This window comes from Melopsittacus undulatus, chromosome 2 (genome assembly GCF_012275295.1).
Source record: "Melopsittacus undulatus isolate bMelUnd1 chromosome 2, bMelUnd1.mat.Z, whole genome shotgun sequence".
NCBI lineage: Eukaryota > Metazoa > Chordata > Aves > Psittaciformes > Psittaculidae > Melopsittacus > Melopsittacus undulatus.
Window position 1 is genome coordinate 28,373,635 of NC_047528.1, and position 13,999 is coordinate 28,387,633.

Consider the following 13,999-nt stretch of genomic DNA (forward strand, 5'->3'; position numbering starts at 1 on the left):
TTCTTTCCCAATCACTCCATACTGGAGTTGCTTAGCAAAAAATGCTTCACTGTGCCTTTGCATAAAATATCCCACAAGGATAAGATAGTCAGCACCTCCTTTCTCACATTAAGTCCTCCTCAGATTGCATCCACTCAACCAGTCCTCTCTCAGGGCATGTTTGGTGTTTCTCAGTGTTCTCCTCAATGCTTCTTCAACAACAGCATTGTCATCCCTACACACTTTCAAGAATGGACCACTGCTTGGCTAATATCACCATGGGAGAAGGTGAGCTGGTATCCCTCATTTAAACAACGGTGCAGCCAAAACGAGTCACGGCTGAAGGTCTTACCTCTTCCTAGCCTGGCTTCTTTCTGGTGATCTGCCATTCTTCACATCAAACTCTGCTAGAATAAAGACACTGGGAATTTTAAATCCTTAACCAGACTCCAGTTAAAGTGATTACCTCCCAAATAAAACCTAAGGCAGAAAAATATTCTCTGTTACTATCAGAGCTCTGTAGCTTGACTACTTGCTGCTGCAGACAACAGATTTACTCCTCATCTTAAGTGAGAAATGAGACTTCTTTTCAAACCAAAAGGGGATTTTTTAGATTTTATTTAAGACAAAGCTTAAAGTATTAAGCTGTTCCTGTGTGGCTTGTAAAATGCAGTACCAGATCCAATACAGTATTTTGTAAAGCAACCTGGGAAGCAGAGAACTGGGACTCCTTGCAATTTCAGATCAGTTTTCAGAAGCAATTTCTCAAGACCCTTTGGTGGCAGGGACTACATGTAGTCAGGAAAACAGTGTGGTGAGTTGAATGAACAAAGGAATTAAAGTTAGGGTGGCCAAAAGCACAGACCTCTGCAAGAAAAACAGGTCCAGTAACTTATAAAACATACTGATAGGCCTGAGATCAGCATTTTACATAGATAAGAACACTTCATTGGCCAGGCACCCCTTGGGCAAAATCTGCCGTGTGAGTTCATTTAGGTTCATTTTTCTTCCCACAAGGCAAGGACAATTTAACATTTCTCGAGGTGATCGGGTATAAACAAGCTGTCAGAATTACACTCAGGGGCAGTCCTGCTTAGTTTTGCTCATTTATTTACAGGTATAGGACAGGGTAAGCACCTACAAATATTTTCCTGCTGGAACAGGAAGGGGGATATTTGCTGGTTCACAGCAATCATTCACAGACCTTCAACTTTGATTGCCAAATTGCTTCACATAGAAAAACCACCCAGCCCTGTGTTTCTGTGCTCAAGCAGGCATGCAGTTAACCTGTATGAAAATGCCCGTCCACATACCATGGAACCTCCAGCTGGACTATTGAACACAAAGCATCTTGCAAAATGAGATTGATTGCACTATCCAAAACCCTGCCCAAGCACATGCAGCTGGAACAAGGGATGGTGACACCACTGTGACTAAGGAATGCAGGCCATCAGTAATCAAAAAGTAACCAAAAGTAATCAAAAAAAGGAACTTCCTCCCTCAAACCCACTTACTGTTTGGGAAATTCTATCATTATGCTTTGGGAAAATATATTCATTTTTTCCCTCCTGGATGTTTATGTGTGTGGCAGTGCCAACTCTTAAAATAAGAAGGGTCAAGCTTGCTTAACACTTAAATACTTGTTTGCTGCTATTTCCAGCAGGAAAATCTGGATTGCACATTTAAAGAAGAAAGAAAACAGAAATGTGGCTAAAATTCTATGAGTAAGAGGGCAGCTGAAGAAATGTGTAAAAACTGCTCAGAAACAAAATGATAATTATTTTTACATGCTAATCTGTTCCAGTGGGTTGCTTGCAAAGCCCAGTTGCTTGCTTCATGCTTCCCTGGCTATCATCCCCCTGGGAGATTCCTGTGACCATTAAGCACCATGGAGCTAAAACCAAACCAACAGATACACAAGGCTTCCTTATACTAATTGCAACAGTGAACATTTTTCAGAATACTTATCTTCCTGGGGGAACAGGCAGGATCCAAGGAAATGAGGTTGTTTTCACAACTTTATCCAAATATTGTAGCTTCTGCTGCATTAGATGAACACCCATGGGCTTCTCCTAAGGGATGTTTCTGTAATAGCAGCATATTCCCCTTCTGGTGCTCATAAACTCAAAGACAAATCCTTGAATAGAGATATCCCTTAGAGTTTGGGCTCTTTTTGCTCCTCTGAGGGGATTCTTGTCGTTAAAGCTCTTACCTCTGCCAATATTCTTTGTCACAGTTCCTTGCTATGTCAAGCACATGGTGGTGGAGGACTTTTCCATCTTAATGCTTATTCATTCTGCTCCATCTTACCATAGCACATCATCCTCTATCAAGACATACTGTTAGTACAGAAGGTTTTCCCAGAGCATTAGCTGTTTTTCAAGGTTACAAATCCATGTTCCTCATGTTCACTGCTGCACCATGAAGTCTTCTTTTCTCACCCTAGACATCCAGGAGGCGATAAATTTAGTCGACAGCAGTACAGCACTTCCTTCACTTCCTTCTCCCCTCCTATCCCTCTATCTCATCAGCCACCACTGCCATAGCTCTTCCTTCTGTCACCTCCTCCCTATATGGCCTCTACAGTCAACCTCCCCATGTGATCCTCACTATACCCTCAGCAGCTATCCTGCTCAGAAGTGCCTTTTACCCACTGATGCTCATGAGTCCTAAAAAACATTTCCCTTGCTTTATTCCCTTTAAGTATCACCAACCTCTTTCCATAGCTGGCTTTTCCCAACTCTTTTTTAAGGATTAACCACTGACAGAGTTAATGATGGAATGAAACAGCTGTGAAATGGGAAGGGCAAAAGCTCCTAATTCACACTGTCTCATTGTTTCCCTCCCTGCCCACCTCGTTTTTAAAGGAAAAAGCTGCAGACACAATTTCAAGGACTGTATGTGGCTGAAATTGACCAGAGGGGGCAGTGTTCCAGCTCAGAAGTTGTTGGGAAGAGTCCAAGAAAAATGTCTATCTCTAATTGCACAATGGAAGAACAATATGATTAATTATCTTCCACTTTGGAGACAAGGGTTTGGCAAACCTCTCCCGACTGCTATATTACCATCAAAGCCGATATATTAAGATGTATGCACAGTGAGAAATTATAAAAGTAGAGCAGCATAAAGGATGTGGGTGCTGCAGGAAGAAAGATTCAAAAGGCTAACTATGCATAGAACTGGGCTTAAACACACCTGTAACAGAAAAAAGACAATGATTTTCTCATCAGTATTTGAAGTGTGTGAGCACCAAGGGGAGTTACCTCCTTCAACAGAAAGGATGCAATTAAGAACTGGAGATGAAATCACAAGGTGAATTTAAACTGCTCATGGTGGAGGGAAGAAAAACAAGTCTTTACATAGGAAGATATTCTAGGAAGTGAGTGTCCCAATGGTTGGGGTGTGGAGAACTAGACTGATTCAACGGAAGCACATTGCTTGCAGCAGTCTTACAGTGCCAGGGACGCACAATAGATGACCTAGGGGGATTTTCCATCTGTTGACTCCATGTTCGGGATTAAATGACTATGAGCTCAAGATTTGCATGTGTTTATCAAAACAGTTTAAGATTGTTTCTTTGTGCTGTGTCCCACAGGTTGGCATCACTTTGCTTTTTCCTGTGGCCAGCAGAAACTCCACTTGAATTTTTAACAAAGGGCTGTATTTTTTAAAAGCTTTTCTTATCCCAATATGTTGAATCTGTCTTGGAGTTGTACTACTGTGTAATTAAGTTTAATGCATTTGAGTTGGAGGCACAAATAAGGTGGATGCTGTAGTAGCAGTGTAATGATGGGATTTTTCTCCATCTGATGGTACACCCCGGAGTGCTTCCAATTTTCAAATTTGGAATCTAATGGCTCATTCCTGTTCTTCAACAGGGAGCATGAGTGAGATAGAGACACAGGGTGCAAGCACTGAACTGCTTATCTCATAAAAGTCAGCTACACAGTGTATGTGAACCCAGACCCCAGAAGATGGGAGAGGGACACAGGAAGCAAGACTATGGGTTGTACTTTGGCAGTTGGTTTGGATGATACAGAACTAACTGCTCTCACTGCCAACACACATGATGCAAGGGATGTGAACTTGGAACAACTTATCTAAACATCTAAATATCATGAGCAGGATGGAGAAATGGGGAGTCTTGTCACAGACAGTTGTAGGCAGGAGGGATGTACTGCTCTCCTGCTTCACGTCTGCTTTATCCTGGAGCTCAGGGCTTCCTAGGGTAGCTTCCTAAAAGCATCAGGCTGATTTCTGGTTTCTATGGCTCTTTATAATAACTAGTTTTCCATAGCCTGGGCAGTGTGGAGGGTAGCACTGATTTGTTTATTTTGGAAAACCACCTACAAGTCCCAGCAAGCATTGTGTCCCCATGCCAGAAAGCATTTTGCAGACTACAGCCTGTAAAAGAGGCCTGGGTCACCTCTTTTTAGTAGTTAGAGTCACCAAGACGGTTTTGATGCAGAAACTTCTGCCCCACATTCTCCAGTTTACATTCTGTGGGAACTTGATTGTCTGTTGACTTGACATTAGTGTGAACACTATCAGTGTCAGAAAATTCAGTTAGGAAAAACTGCTTCTTACTTTTACAAAGTCTTCTTTTATTTGTCTTGGATGATGCCGTTTTCTTTGTTCACCTATCACCAGCACAGGATAATTCAAGCTGGATGCACCAGTTCAGCAGCCTGATATTTAAGTACATATTTACAGGAAAAAGGCATTCACTGAGCAGCCCTTGACTCAGGACTTGGACTCTGCCAGGCTGGCAGAGCCCAGGGGTTTTCACCATTAGAAAACAATACAAGGCTCACCTCCTGTTAGGCATTTGGGTGGATGCCCGATTTACTTTCAGAGGCAAACTTCTGGCTTTAGTCTTGCATTTTCATGTCACATGTTACATTAAACGCTACACACAGAGTATCAAAGAAGCAATTCAGTGCAACGTAGCTCTCCTGCATGTATTGATTTCATCCAGCATGCACCAGGGATGTCTAGCAGCCTTGAAATTTTCCAGCACCACGGAATAGTTTGATTTCTGTTCCTCTCCTGATGTATTTCTTGGGGACAAGGTATAAGACACAAATGACATAAACAACCTCCTTATAGCACAAGTGTCTCTCCAGAGTCAAAATGCTATAGGCAGGTGTGTCTTTTTCAAACTGCCGTATGCACAACTCCTGACCGTAGTAAACAATATGTTACTGATAAATGAGTTGTGTCATAATAACTCTTCTTACAAGGCAACCAGTAAAGGAGATGCACTTTTCCCACTGCCTTTTCTCCTGTAAATTGTGCAGTCCAAAATCACTGTATAAATAAATGCAGACACATACAAACATGCAGCTTCTAGCATCTGCCAAGCAGTCCGTGGTGGGACTTCCAGCATCACCAGGAGCTTGCCCCTGCAAAAAAATCCCTATTCTGAATTTTCTCCCCATCATAACCTGCAAAACTAATTATGACTTCTTGACTACACATAGTTTTACTGAAAGCTTGCTTGTCCATTCCATGCCTTCCCTTACAAAGGCATGTTGTTCTCCATTGTTTTCTCTCTCTCTGTCACTGTATTTCCAGTGCTAGAGATATTAAAAGTCAGTCTCAGACAGGAAAGCATATTGGCATAGCACCCTGGGAAATGGCAGTAAGAAGATCCCTATGGACCAGACTCTGGACCTGGCTCAGATGAGCTATTTCCCTCCCACACCTGGAAAAAGGCTGAAGTGAAGACAGAAGATTTTCAATTTACATTCATTTACCAGTGGTTTCAAAGATGCTGTACTCCACTGCCAAGCTTTCCTTTTCTTAGTCCAAACAGGGGCATGGGTCTAAGTTACTTGGAGAAGTTTTTCTTTATGCAGCATGCCTGAAAAACACATGGAGGTAAGGTAGTCTAAGAAATACTGAAGAATAAAAAGGGAATTAAAATCAGGACTTGACAGTATATGAAAGCCAAGAAAGGATTAAAACATTAAAGAGAGCCCTCTAGTAGCCTAAAGACTTTTGGACAAAGATATGATCTTTTTTTTTTTTTTATTTTGTGAGTTTTTGCATTTGAAGTAACAAACTTCAAACTATGGATGTGGAAAAGAGTCATTGCTGGGCTTACAAATGAATCTAACTGACCACTGGAGATAGAAGTTTTTGTCAAAGAAAGACTCATCTGACTCTGCATACCTGATACCTGACTCTTATGAATCTTCATACCATAACAGGATAGATAGATAGATAGATAGATAGATAGATGGATAGATAGACCTATCTTCCTATCCTCCACATTTTTCCTTTCACCAATCAATCAAATCCTTCTCTATTATCCTGTGTACCACTCCTGTTCTGCAGGTCCTGCTCCTGGTATCTCTCCTCCTCATCACCCTGAACATCTGCTTTCACATCTGAATTAAAAATGCTTTCCTCTTTGTCCATGCCTCTACTCACCATGTGAGAGCTGTAGTACAGGTCCTAGTTAGTTACTGGAGCACTGGGGCTATCACCACCCTGTATCTGTCAGCATGTTCCACAGAATGCTGTCACCCTGGGGGGCTCTCCTGGGTGCCTACCATAGATCCATCAATCCATCCATCCATCCACCCACGCACACATCCATCCATCCATTCATCCATCCATCCCATGGGCAGTCCAAGGGTGCCCATACATCCTCCCTGCCCTTGCTGCAGCAGCACTGATAATCTTCATGAAGCATTCCACTGATGGTATTCCATGAGGACATGTGCGGAACAGCTGCCAAGGCTACATAATATGCTATCAGCCATCTTCATGAGGGATATGTATGCTGTGGGAAGGATACTGATCTGCCCTAGTCCTATGCCTACAGATAAACACCTTCCCTGCACATCTCTCAGGACTTTATCACAGATAGAATCATATAATAAAATCATAGAATAGTTAGGGTTGGAAAGGACCTTAAGATCATCTAGTTCCAACCCTCCTGCCATGGGCAGGGACACCTCACACTAAACCATATCACCCACGGCTCTGTCCAACCTAGACTTGATCACCACCAGGGATGGAGCATTTGCCACTTCCTTGGGTAACCCATTCCAGTGCCTCACCACCCTTACAGTAAAAAACTTCTTCCTTATATCCAATCTAAACATCCCCTGTTTAAGTTTTAACCCATTACCCTTTGTCCTACCACTACAGTCCCTAATGAATAGTCCCTCTCCAGCATCCCTATAGACCCCCTTCAGATACTGGAAGGTTGCTATGAGGTCTCCATGCAGCCTTCTCTTCTCCAGCCTCAACAGCCCCAACTTTCTCAGCCTCTCTTCATATGGGAGATGCTCCAGTCCCCTGATCATCCTCATGGCCCTCCTCCGCACTTGTTCCAACAGTTCCATGTCCTTTTTATGTTGAGGACACCAGAACTGCACACAATACTCCAAATGAGGTCTCATGAGAGCAGAGTAGAGGGGCAGGATCATCTCCTTCGACCTGCTGGTCACGCTCCTTTTGATGCAGCCCAGAATACAGTTGGCTTTCTGGGCTATGAGCACGCACTGAAGCTGGCTCATGTTCATTTTCTCATTGACCAACACCCCCAAGTCCTTCTCTGCAGGGCTGCTCTGAATCTCTTCTCTGCCCAACCTGTAGCTGTGCCTGGGGTTGCTCCGACCCAGGTGTAGGGGTGCACTTGGCTTGGTTAAACTTCATGAGGCTTGGTTAAACGTCATAAGGTTGGCATCAGCCCACCTCACAAGCATGGCAAGATAACCAGAGCAGATAAGCAGTTTAACTGAGAGGTGTGCAAGAGGTTGATCTATGCATTAATTAAGTGACTCTGTGTGTATTACAGAAAGTGAAGTGCCTATATTGTATTAATAGGCATTATAAAAACTTGTGATAGGCCGAAAGGCAATAACTTTTACCATTCAACATTCTAATACTGTTCATGGTAATGTTATGCCTTCATTCCTGCTTCTCATCAACAGCTTTCAAGGAAGGATCATTAAGAAGGCATATTCCAGTACAAGACAGACATCAAGCTCAGTTCATTTAAAAGATATATTTCAATACAGCTAGTTTAACATTCAGATCAGAAGTGCCCTCAGGGATTTCTGTGCCTGACCCACAAATCTTTGATGCTCAGCATTAGACTGTGTTTATACAATACCAATGTGTAAGATATGGAGATGCCCAGTGAGTGTGGATTTCCCTAAAAGACTGTATGTGCTTCTTTTATTGAACTCCATAATACAGTAGTGTTCAGCCATAAAGTGTGGGAGGGTATAGACTGCAATACACAAAGTGATCAGATTCTCCACTTGTATTCCATATTACAGTATGTGCATCCCTGGTAGAAAGTGATAGAAAACTTGATATTTGGATCCTTGGTGGACTCAAAAATGAGTAGGAAGAAAATGAAAGCAAAAATGTTTACAGAGATATCAGACTCCACTGGAAAAAATACTTATCTTTCAGTAATATTCCACTTGTTTCCTTAAGTGATTCAGTGCTTTAAATAAACGGTTTTGATTGCTTTAAGTATTCTAAAGAAAAACATCTGGATTCCAGTTATATTGAGGAGCTAGAGCACAAATAAAGCGGTGTCTATCAAACTAGGTAAATAGTAAGAGCTTCTTTTATAAATCAAGTTGTAAGTTTTTGTGATCTCCCGAAGACATTCATGGCAGAATTTTACAGGCTCTGTAGAGAGTACCTATTCACAGAAGTACTTATGTCCAAACAAGAAGGTGGGAATAAGTTGTACCGCTAAGCCAAAAGGATGCTACATTTCCTCTGCAACACCTTAAATCATAGTAAAATTATTCTGAAAGAAATACAGCATTTGAAACATTGGAAGTAACAGCAAAGTCTCAGCACAGTCTGTTAAGCTGAGTCATTAGTTCAAACAGGATTTGCAGATCTGTCTCAGCTTTCACTGTTTTTAGAACTAGATGCTCTGAAGATACAATTTGTAGCTTGGTATGTGAACTGCCACCTTACATGACATTATTAAAGGGTGGCATATAGCACATCAGCCCAGTGAATGAGTGCCCCTAAATTTACTCCCACCAAATTACAAAATCATAGAATAGTTAGGGTTGGAAAGGACCTTAAGATCATCTAGTTCCAACACCCCTGCCATGGGCAGGGACACCTCACACTAAACCCTGTCACCCAAGGCTCTGTCCAACCTGGCCTTGAACACTGCCATGGATGGAGCATTCACAACTTCCTTGGGCAACCTATTCCAGTGCCTCACCACCCTCACAGTAAAGAATTTCTTCCTTATATCCAATCTAAACATCCCCTGTTTAAGTTTCAACCCGTTACCCCTTGTCCTACCACTACAGTCCCTAATGAAGAGTCCCTCTCCAGCATCCTTATAGGCCCCCTTCAGATACTGGAAGGCTGCTATGAGGTCTCCACGCAGCCTTTTCTCCAGGCTGAACAGCCCCAGCTTTCTCAGCCTGTCTTCAATGGGAGGTATTCCAGCCCCTAATAATCCTCATGGACCTCCTCTGTATTTGCCCCAACAGTTCCATATCCTTTTTATGTTGAGGACACCAGAACTGCACACAATGCCTTAGTTTTCCTGCCCCTTCAACAGAAGGTGCTTCATTGACTATCAATGGAAAGACTCAATTGCTTTTCCATTAAGGCAACTGTTTTTCTGTTCACTTACAATTCAGGTAAACATCTATCTTAAGCAGGCAGACTCAATCCCAGGCTTTAATGCTAACTTACACTGCTGACAAGCCACAGTCACAGTATCATGACTAATATTTAAGTATTCAGCCAGTATGTCTGTGTATGACTATGTCTGCATAAAGACAACAACTTTGCCTAATTTCACACAAAATTAGACCTACTAGGGACTGTTCTTCACAGAAGTCCTGCATGCATCTATTAAAGCCATTCTAATCAGTTAAATATAATTAAACAAAACTTGATAGCAAAAATCTTAGCTTTGCCAAGGAGGAATAACTGGGTATTTCTAGAAATATAGCACAAATTCAATAACAGACATTCATATTCACACTAATTCATGCACTGCATAATGTTTTCCACTTTGGTGGTTATGAATTACATACTGTAACTCAACAAGTTGGTAAATGTGCTAGCCCACAAGAAGAGGGGTAACAGCAGTCACCTGCAAATTTTAATAGAGAGCAGTAACAAATTGCATCTATATTTATTTTTTTTTCAGTGTCATCACTTCAGAGCTGCAGCTGTTTGGTTCTGACAGATTCCAAGACCAAGACAGGCATGCAGAGACAAAATATTTGTGATCTTAACTCTTGCCGGCTTGGCAGCTCTCTACTTATTTCACAGAATCCCAGAATCCCAAGGGTTGGAAGGGACCTCAAAAGATCATCTAGTCCAACCCCCCTGCAAGAGCAGGGTAACCTAGAGTACATCACACAGGAACTTGTCCAGGCGGGCCTTGAATATCTCCAATGTAGGAGACTTCTGGTAGTGTCTGCCATATCCTAATGAATCCAGGAGCTTCTGGGGATATGGGAAGTACAAACATGTTTGGGCTATTCTCTCCATCAGGTAAAGCTACTAAACCAGCAAAGGTGACCCACCTCTTTGGATTCAGTATTGATTTATTTTTTTTCTTTAAATGCTCTCCATCCATCAATGTCCAAGAGGAAATGTAACAAGGTCCTCATGAATTCAGCATACTCCGGCATTTCTGCTTATGTGCTACCACAGGGACAGGAGAAAAAGGAAAAAAAAAGCCCAGAGAAATATGGACGAATCCTTGCCCGGAACACACTAAAAAAAATTGAAAACAGCTTTTGGTTTCCTTTTGTAGTGTCATACTGACCTTGAGAGGGGAAAAAAACAAACTAATTGGAATCTGCAGGATATAAAATGACAAGTAAGCATCAGCAGTGAATGTAGGAAAAAAAAATAAAAGCTTTTTTATCTGTTACAAAGCAATGGAAGTTACTGAAAGAGGGAAAAGGAAGGAAGGATGAAGGGCACCCACCTTCTTCTGCAGTGTCTATCACCTGAGAAGAGGCTAAACCAACTTTTAACAAACAGAAGTGTAAGCCCCACAGATGATGGTGGCTTGGCATTAAGATCCCACAATGCCACCTTCACAATAGGGTGTATGGTTTTCATCACATTGTTTCACTGGGTAACAGCTAAGGCTTCCAGTGATGAGCAGCAATACTGAGTTAATACTGAGCAGCAAGTTCGCAAGTTCATCTTTATGCAGAAAACTGAAGCAAACCAAGAGGAAAATGCTCACCTCTGCTTGGCAGTTTAAATTGAGTAAAAAATTAGTGGAAGAGACTCTGGTACTAATGCTGGAATATAGAGCTTTATGTCCTGGGATTTGCACTGGTGTGTGTCCGGATGAAATAAAATTTTACCTGCAGAGGAACTGTCCAATTTGTAACTCAGATGATCAGAGCACAGCATATTATTGTCTCAGAACAAGCCAACCTGCCAGCATCTTCCTACCACAGCTGAAATTAGAATATCTAAAGCCAAACATGTTTTAGTAAATTGAATGTTTGCAGAGGCCTATGGTGATCAAAAATACATTGTCAAGTGTATAAAAAGTTAATAGTTAATAGCTGAAAGACATTAAGAACCTGTCTCTTCAGGTTTCACTAAAATAAAGCTAAACTAAAAACAGATTTTTAAAGATGTTTCTTTAAATAAAGGTGCAGAATTCCTCCTTAAATCATCAGAGGCCATTCATTGCTTCAGCACAAAGCTTACCAGACACTCCCCAGCAGTTTCGCCTCCAACAGGAAATAAAGTTTCCATAGAATCCACTTTTTATGCAAGAAACAATTAGTTTTGCCCAAAGCATTCAGGTTTCCTCTGGGAAAAATCAAAACAAAATATTTCCTTCGCTACACGAGCTTGACCCAAATCAAACATTTCAGTTTATTTTTTATCTGAACAATAATATTTTATTTCAACTCAGTTCAACTTCAAACTGCCTCTGGGCTTGCTGCTACGGTGGATATCAATTGTCCTGGAGAATAAGGCAATAAGACAATTTGCACCTCAGCCAGTTAGCTGGCTCAAAAGAAAACATTTTTAATCCAACAAAATGTTTAGATACTTCCAAACTGAATTTCTTCAGAACATTTCCTTCCATTAAAAAAAAAATTGCTATGGGAAAATAAGCGTTTAAATAGTCAAAATTGCATACAAGAAAAAAAAAATCTATCTCTAATTTCCAGCCAACTAATCAATACATCAGTTTTGTACCATAGCAATTCCACTGAACTCCACTGGAATCACACACTGGAATCGTATCAACCTAAAAGGCATTGCAAGTGCAATGTTACTCATCTCAGCGGCACCTTTAAGCAGATAAAGATGTGCCGTACATAGCTCTAGGCTCCCTCTCAAATTTACCTCCTTCTTGGGACTGTGATATGCAATATCCTGAAAGAAGAGTGTGGTCAGAAAGGAAGACTCTATAAAAAATCACCAGGAATACTGCATATCTTAAAAAAACTCATGGATGAATGAGACAGTCAGGGTTTTAAAAGTAAGGGATAAACCACAGCTACACCTGGGATAGCGAAGAGACTGAAACTAGCATTTGCATTGGGATAGACATGAAAGATTGGAGATTTTCAGTTACTTTTAGAATTACAGAATGTTTTGTATTGGAAGGGACCTTAAAGATCATCCCATTCCAACCCCTCTGGCATGGGCAGGGGCATCTTCCATTAGACCAAGTTTCTCAAAGCCCTGTCCAAACTGGCCTTGAGCACTGCCAGGGATGGGGCAGCAACAGCTTCTGTGGGAAACCTGTTCCAGTGCCTCACCATCCCCACAGCTTCAGTGTGCTCTCGCAGCCCAGAAAGCCAACCATATCCTGGGCTGCATCAAAAGGAGCATGACCAGCAGGTTGAAGGAGGTGATCCTGCCCCTCTACTCTGCTCTCGTGAGACCTCACTTGGAGTATTGTGTGCAGTTCTGGTGTCCTCAACATAAAAAGGACATGGAACTGTTGGAACAAGTCCAGAGGAGGGTCACGAGGATGATCGGGGGACTGGAGCACCTCTTGTATGAGGACAGGCTGAGAAAGTTGGGTCTGTTGAGGCTGGAGAAGAGAAGGCTGCATGGAGACCTCATAGCAGCCTTCCAGTATCTGAAGGGGGCCTATAGGGATGCTGGAGAGGGACTGTTCATTAGAGACTGTAGTGGTAGGACAAGGTGTAACGGGTTGAAACTTAAACAGGGGATGTTTAGATTGGATATAAGGAAGAAATTCTTTACTGTGAGGGTGGTGAGGCACTGGAATGGGTTGCCCAAGGAACTTGTGAATGCTCCATCCCTGGCAGTGTTCAAGACCAGGTTGGACAAAGCCTTGGGTGATATGGTTTAGTGTGAGGTGTCCCTGCCCATGGCAGGGGGGTTGGAACTTGATGATCTTGAGGTCCTTTCCAACCCAAACCATTCTATGATTCTGTGATCATCACATGTGGACAGCAAGGTTGAGGGATGCTGCTTCTAAGTGAATATCAGAAAGTTCATGTCAGCCTGTTTTCACACCGCTGCAATGGCATAGGTCAAGAAAATTGAAAGATCCAGAATGAGCTCAGCTGTGGAGCGTGCACTGAAAAGAGAGCATTGCTATTTAGTTATTTGTTCCAGACTGTAATAACTAGCCTCTGATTCACGTCTTGAGGCATCACAGAATTAACTGCTCCAACAGCCCCTGATAAATGTAAACAGACATGCCACATAAAAGTAGTCTTGACCACAGAACAAATTACGCGTATTCCACTTGCCTCAGTTTCAGATGTCAGAGTGAACAATTAACCTCTGTAGTTTATGCATTTACTGATTAAGGAATTCACTTAAAACATCAAGGAGGGCATTGGCAAACTCAGAAACTAGCAATTTTTATACCTGAAATAACCCTGAGAATACCAAACTTGAGTTATGTAAACTAGGTTTTTTACTGCTCCTCTTTCAGATGAAATTGTTGAAAAGCAGCATTTCCAGGAAGCAGTTATGTGCACCATACCAAGCATAAAACCCCTGCCCAATAGGACAG